Consider the following 7,400-nt stretch of genomic DNA (forward strand, 5'->3'; position numbering starts at 1 on the left):
TTTTGTTGAGATGTCATCGCTTTCTCATCCATCGGTTCAGAGTCTGTATTCTTTTGAACATGTAGAGGAGTTTGATACTCCGTAGTTTCCTGGGCATCTATTGTCTTGGGAGTGTCTTGTAGTTTCTTATTCAATTGATCCCACTCCTGCTCCAGACCGCTACTTTCGATATCCGAAACAATATCTTTGGGTGGGGTACTCATACCCTAATTTTCGGCCGATTTCTTGCTGGACTCTGCAGTAGTCTCGATGTCTTGGGCCTTCTCTGTGTTCAGTACTTTCCCTGTATCTAAATGAGACTCTAAGCGAGAATCAGGTGCCTCGCTGTTGATAGTCACACTGGGAGTAGGCTTGTCCTCAATTTTCAACAAATGTAGTGGGATTAACTCGAGTCTTTTGTTTTTGAACTCCTGAGAGCTCTCAAAATCTCCAGGACTCATATTTGTCCTCGCCCATTTGAATGATTGTTCAAAGGATTGAGCCGACTGTAAAAGGTCTTCAAAATTGTTAGCCTCATTGTTATAAGGCTTGATCTTTATTGAAGTGGTGATGTTATATGCTATCTTGCCTGGATCAAATTTCCTTTTAGGCAAAGTATTGAGCCTAAGACCTTCTAGGCTTATTGACTCCTTTATCGCATGATTAAAAATTTGCTAAAGAAAATGAACCGCACCTGATAGGAAAGGATGGCCATAATAACTTCTTGCTTTCTTTGAGAACTTTGGTCAGGCCTTTTCCCATGCTCTAGTGGGCTATTTCTCTTGCTAACAATTTATCAGGAACGTAAAAAGGGAGGACATGTGGGTTTGTTGTGCTACCAAAAACCCTAATGTAGGTGAACCATTCTTCAACAAAATATTTGCCGACAGCTAGAATCTCTGTAGCGGCTTCTTAGGAAAACCTTGGGGCTTTCTTATTGAAAATTAATTGATGCAGTAGAAAAGTAACAACATTACATATTTTATAGAAATGGGGTATATAATGGGATTCCCAATTTTTCTTATGGTTGAGATGGATAGGGTAAGGGTCTTGCAAGGTCCATTTCCAACCCATGATTGGAAATTTAGTGTAGAAACAGATGGCGTCCTTAATGTAGGCACTAAAATATAATGGAGGAAGGTTCTTTGGAGAGGAGGATCTCTTCTATTGATATTCGGTGATGATGGTGGCTAGGTTATTAGATAGGATGGTGGCCCAATTCATGATGTGGGAATTAACACAGGCATCAATCAGAGGAATACATTCTATGGAAAACTTAGCATTATTAGGTAACCTATATAGTCTACATAACATAGTAACTGCATAGTTGTAGGGTTCGCCAAAGAGGCTATAGGATACATACCCGATTTCTCAAATTTGAAATTTTTCTCTAGTACTCTCCAGCACTGAATCATCTTGAGGTGTTATTCATTCTTCTTTGTGAAGTTGGCCACATATGTCTTATCATATATATCTTGAGGGTCAGGTATATGGTACATTTGCTTCAGGTCCTCTGCTCTGAATGACCCCATGAGTTCCATTCTCGAATTCCTGAATTGCCTATCTTCAATGGTGAGGTTTTCCACCACCCACCTAATCATATCAGTGTATGGGAGGATTTTAGCTCTCGCTCCTATCCTATGAAGGAAAGAATAGACAACATCCTTGAATTGGAGTCTCAAAGGTCTTATTGAGTTAGTTGTTGCTCTTGTGACAATAATCTTGGGATGCTCATCCTCAAGCCTATTGTATATGACCTCCCAAGTTGTTTCTCCCCCGTCAGCGCTGCAGACCGTATTAGAGAATATAGGAGACATTTTTGTAAGCTCGGACTCTGCAATGCTCAGTTTTTTCTATTTCTGCATCACCTTTCGCAATGACATATATTTTGTAGCTTTCCTGAAATGGACGAGATATATCAGTGTAGACAATATTGGGTGATTAAGGCTGAAATATTTGTGAAAAGACTTTGAATCGTGGGAGGATTTCAAATGAGATACTTAGCATTAACTAGCCATAACTTGCAAAATCATTACCTCTCCTCGGGCTGTTAAATATTAATTACCCTGTCAAACCATTCATTATTATATTTAAAACACAGTTAATTCCCACGCTTGCTGCTTGATTCGTGCATCGTTGTTTTTAAAACAATGTTATATAGTGTTACTTGTTCATAATGAGAAATGCGATTGTGGATATCGCAATATCGCATTTCGTAAATCGTTTGTGGATGACATTGTGGTAGGTCTTATATACTTGCGACTCTTGCGAAATGCGATTACCACTTCTTAAGGGGTTTTGATCGGTATGTTGCAGCGAGAGGTTTGATCGCATATCGAAATTTTTTTAAGGAGTTTATGATCATCACATGGAAAAATGCGATTTTTGATTTGCGATGGGGATGCTAAAATTGGGTCGTTCTAAGAGTTTTTAAAGGCAATTTCTTAGAGTTAGGATTTATTTTCTAAAGACTAAAAAATTTAAAAAGGGTCCCCATTTATATGTCTAACATTAGCTATTACTGTACATAAATGGGGGGGTTGTTTCATAGTACAACAATTAGCAATTCACTTGGGAGAACTAGTGATCTCTGATTGGTTTTCTAAAATTTCTAGAACTTTCAAACTAAGAAGATTTATAGGAATAATAATTACATGAGTTATAAAGTAAACAACATTTCTCTAGAATCTTTTTTTTCTGTGTAAAGACTAAACTATTGTATTAAAAATTGGAAAAATATTTACAAAGAGGACTTAACCTCTGAGGATGCATGAGCCCACCCTCTATCAGAAAAGCAGAGCAGGTGCAAGTGGCCACCTGAATTACAAAAAGAGATCCCATCTAAATGAACATAAGCAGAGCAGGTGCAAGTTGCCACCTGAATTACAAAAAGAGACCCCATCAAAATGAACAGCAGCAAGCAGAATTGTGAATCCAGAAACTCATAAGCTTTTGGCTTGTGGCTTGCTGCTTGATAGCAGTGTTACAAAGAAGAGTAAGGAGACCGTCAGATTCCAGAGTTCTGGAGACACCACGAGCTCTGAAAGATCCCAAACCCACTGACAAAACTGGGCGCCACGCATATAGTAGAACCACCACAAAAGAGTCCCAAAACATGAAAATCGATCAAAAGATGCAACAAATACTAAGCCTTCGGAGGCTCACCTTGTACGCTATCATTGGCCTCGTGCGGGAGAGGAAGCCAATCGAGCATAATTCCATCTCCCATATCTTCCAGACGAACTTCCAGTGGAGGAATCAGATGCGAATGAGTAGCCAATCTATCAACAGGAGCAACTGGAATAATGTCATCCGGAGGAGGGGCTTCTTCATTACCGTCCTCGTCATTCATCTGGGCGTTCTGGGTTCGAAATTGCTCCCCGTGGTCTGCCTCCGGGCTGACTGTTTCCTCATCTTCCTCAGAAACTATCACCGTTACAATGACTGAAATAAGCGGTTGATTACGCCTGCACTTAAAGGTGAATCTAGAGGTGTGTACATGGTTGTTCTCAGAGGGGTCAAACTCCTCTGAGGGGGAAGAGGGTGGCGCAACTATGGCTAGCGGGGGAACTGCTCTGGCCCGAGCTTCCTGCCCTCTTCTTACACCCCAAACACCCCCCCTTCTCGGAACACCTCGCTGACGGGGGGCCATGAGCAGGGGAGACCACAAACGATTAACACAGAGAGACTTGATGCCAAAGCTGGCCACAGAACCAGTGATTCCTGAATTGAGAGACAATTCAGTGACCTTATCTTTCAGTAAATCCAAAAAAGAGCCTGAGACAGGATTTTTGCACCGCACCTTCCCCTGCACAACCAAGAGCGAAGAATTTCCCACCCTGAAAATGACAGAGGGCGCGCGCTGGTCGGAAGTGAGACCTCTGAGACTCCTCACAGAGCTAGAATTGGGCGACTTCCTACCATTGGCACTTGAACTCAAAACAACATATCCTGAATTGCAAACCTGGAGCCAATACTCCATTAAATAGACTTCCGCATGGAATAATCTGGAACGAGATAGGGCATCGCCAACCGGATCAGAGGACAGAGCGATTAAATGCGCCATACTTGAAACCATTACGCATCTTCCTTTCAATCTCATCAGCATTTATAATCCTTAATGTGAAACCAGAGCCGTCCAGTCGTGACGTGATCCAATGCCATCTGCCTTCTGTGCATGATTTACTCGCTCCTCAGGCTGACACCCGCATCCGGGTAACATTTCTCTAGAATCATAATCACTTACCCAGTCTATTTATTCAACTACTTTACCCTTTATAGTGATAAAAATACAAATGCCTTCACCATTCAATATTAAGATTTTAAAGAGATATAGCAGGTGTCTTTCTCCAGATTAGTTTTTTGGTTTTTTACTCATTTATCATAGATAGAGCCTTTGCTTCCAGCAGGCGTTCATAGCCTTGACACGGTTATAATTTAACCAACAATGGTTCATTGCCCCATCTGAAGCAATCTTCAAAATTCAAAATGATATTCACTTGCTTCCAATCTCATTTGGATCTTGTCTTTATCTTTTTTGTTTCTTAAAAGACATTGTCTAGGCTTGGTAACCTAATAATGATAATACCACTCACTGGTTGTAACTAAACTGAACAAGCTAGCTCTTGATGAGACCCCTTGTCCTTTGATTGATTAGATCATTGCTATTACCTTGTTTTGGTATGCAGTTTTGATAATATCAGTTTAATTATTTTCCTATGATCATGGTAAACAAGCTCATAATGAGACTTATTATCTTCTAAGTATTTTATATTTTAGAATTACACTATGAAAAAGGAAATTTTTGTCATATGGGGTGAATCATTGGCTCATTTAAGAGTTTTGTATGATAATGATAGAATTTTAAGATACTGATCTGTAGAAAGTCCTTACTAGGTTAAAGATTCTTTTCTTGACTCATAACAACACATCTATACTTTGTAAAGGTAAGAGTTTGTTCATAGAATAGATATTTCAGCAAGATCAATTCTTTCCAAAGAAATCAGAATCACTCTAATACTCAAATGTCCTAATTATTTCTTTAACTTCTCCTACTTATAGAAGCAAAAAATAAAAAATATTATCAACTATTTTATTTTGAAAAACCAAAAGTAAATACTACTTAACCTTTATTTTCCTAAGAATTTTAAAGGGGATATGCTACAAAATTAGAAGAGGTTATCTTCTAGGAAAACTATTTCTTGAGAATTTTCCCATTAACAGGCAAGGAATCTGTCCTTCTTGATAAGTCTTGTAAAAGAAATGTTGATTGACCAATTTTGTCAATGACTTGGAAAGGGCCAAGCCATAGTCTTTCGAACTTGGTATGTTTACCTTTTTCCTCATGTGATTTGTCCCATTTCAAAACTAGATCACCTACTTCAAAATTTTTATGATTGGAAGAGGTTGTATCAAAAGAGGCTTTGACTAATTGCTGATGATGGAAGTGGGTTGCTTTAGCCTTTTCTCGTTCTTCCTCAAGTTTAAGAATCTAGAATTGTCTTGCTTGTAGAGAGGAGGAAGGGTTTTCATTGATGAATTGCACTAGGGTGAGAGATGGAATTGCTATGTTTGTGGGGAGAACAACCTTTTTTCCATAAACTAAAGCAAAATAAGAAGAATCGACGGTTGCCTTCTGTGTAATTCTGTTTGCCCAAAGAGAAAATGTCAATGCTTTGTGCCAATTCTTATGAATTTGGTCAATAGTCCTTTTGATGATTTTGATGAGGTTTTTGTTTTTCGATTCTGCTAGTCCATTACCTTATGGATAATAGTTGGCTGAATACTTTAATTTAAAACCTCTATTCAAAGCAAATTCTACCATTGTATTTCTAGAGAAATAAGATGCATTGTCAAACATTAAAGCTATGGGTAAGCCAAACCTAGTAATTATGTACTGATCAATGAAGTCTTTAATGCTTTCTATATTAAATATCTTTAGGGGATAACTTCCACCTATTTTTTAAAATAATCAGTCGCTGTAAGGATGTATTTGTGCTGCTTGGAAGAGTTAAGAACAATCTCACCAATTATGTCTAATTACCATTGTTCGAATGGTTGTTGGATGTTTACTAGTTGCAAAGGGAATGTTGGCTTCTTTTATCTTCCAACTGCAGTTTGACATGTTTTACATTTTCTTGCATATTCATGCGCATACTTGAATAGTGTTGGAAAATAATAACTTGCATGGAGGATTTTGTGAGATGTGGTATTTCCTCCAAAATGTCCTCCAGCTAGTCCATCATGTAATTCTTGCATGACCTTTTTAGCTTCAGTTTTTTCTAGGCATCTTAAAAATACCGAATCATAATTTTTTCTAAACAATACATCATTGATTAATTCATACTGATTTTATTTAATCTTAAAGCACACTTTGTTTTATAATTGAGATGCATAGGGGCATATCCATTATTCAAATAAAACTTCAAATCAACATATTGTGATTGTGCATCATTGAGGCTTACCTATGATATCTACACTTCATTACCTTGGTCTTCTTTTGCTGATAGGTGGGAAGCTCTAGTCAACATCCTGCAAAAACCTTGGCCCCTAACAATTTTAGCTGGCCGGATTTCTACATCGTACTCTTGAAGTGTAGTAACCCATTTGGCTCTTTTCTCCCCTACTTCTCTTTGAATCAATAATTGCCTCACTACACGGTAAGTGTTATGAAACCAGCTCACAAAAAGATAGAAAAGAGAGATCCACGCCTTAGAATTCAGCCTCTTCGAGGGGGCAACCTCCTTTACATTACATAAATGAACAATTCTTGGATGATACAAATGACAAAACCTCATTTCTATATATAGGAGTCTAAGGAGTCACAATATAATCCAGCCGACCTAACAATAATAATATAAAGCCACACAAATAACAATAGGGGGCTTCTATGGGGCACAGAAATAACAATATGGGGGGTAATAGGGGCACAACAATATAAATAAGGGGTATAACTACAATATTAATGGGGTAATCACTAGTATTATAGGGACCCAACATGCCCCTCTCCTTCAAAAAAGTGTTGTCCTCAACGCTTGAGTAGTTCTGGATACTTCTGCATAAAATTCTCATCCTCCCATGTGGAATCTTCAGCGGATAAGTTCTTCCACTTGATAAGATACTCTGAAATTGATCGATTTCGTAGCTGTCGAGTTCTTGTTTCTATGACTGCTTCCGGTTCCAATATAATTTTTCCTTCCTCATCAAGTTCTGGCAATATTGTTTGAATTGGGAGCTTGTCACCTATAACCTTCTTTAAACATGAAACATAGAAGACTGGGTGCAATCGAGAAGCTGCAGGAAGCTCCAATTTGTATGCCATAGTACCAATCTTTTGCAACACCTTGTACGGACCATAATACTTTGGTGATAATTTATTATCCTTCTTAGCTTGCTTTAGGGACATTTGCTTATATGGTTGT

This window comes from Pinus tabuliformis, chromosome 6 (assembly GCF_031772625.1).
Source record: "Pinus tabuliformis cultivar Carrire ecotype Pingquan chromosome 6, CPIR1, whole genome shotgun sequence".
Classification (NCBI taxonomy): Eukaryota; Viridiplantae; Streptophyta; class Pinopsida; order Pinales; family Pinaceae; genus Pinus; species Pinus tabuliformis.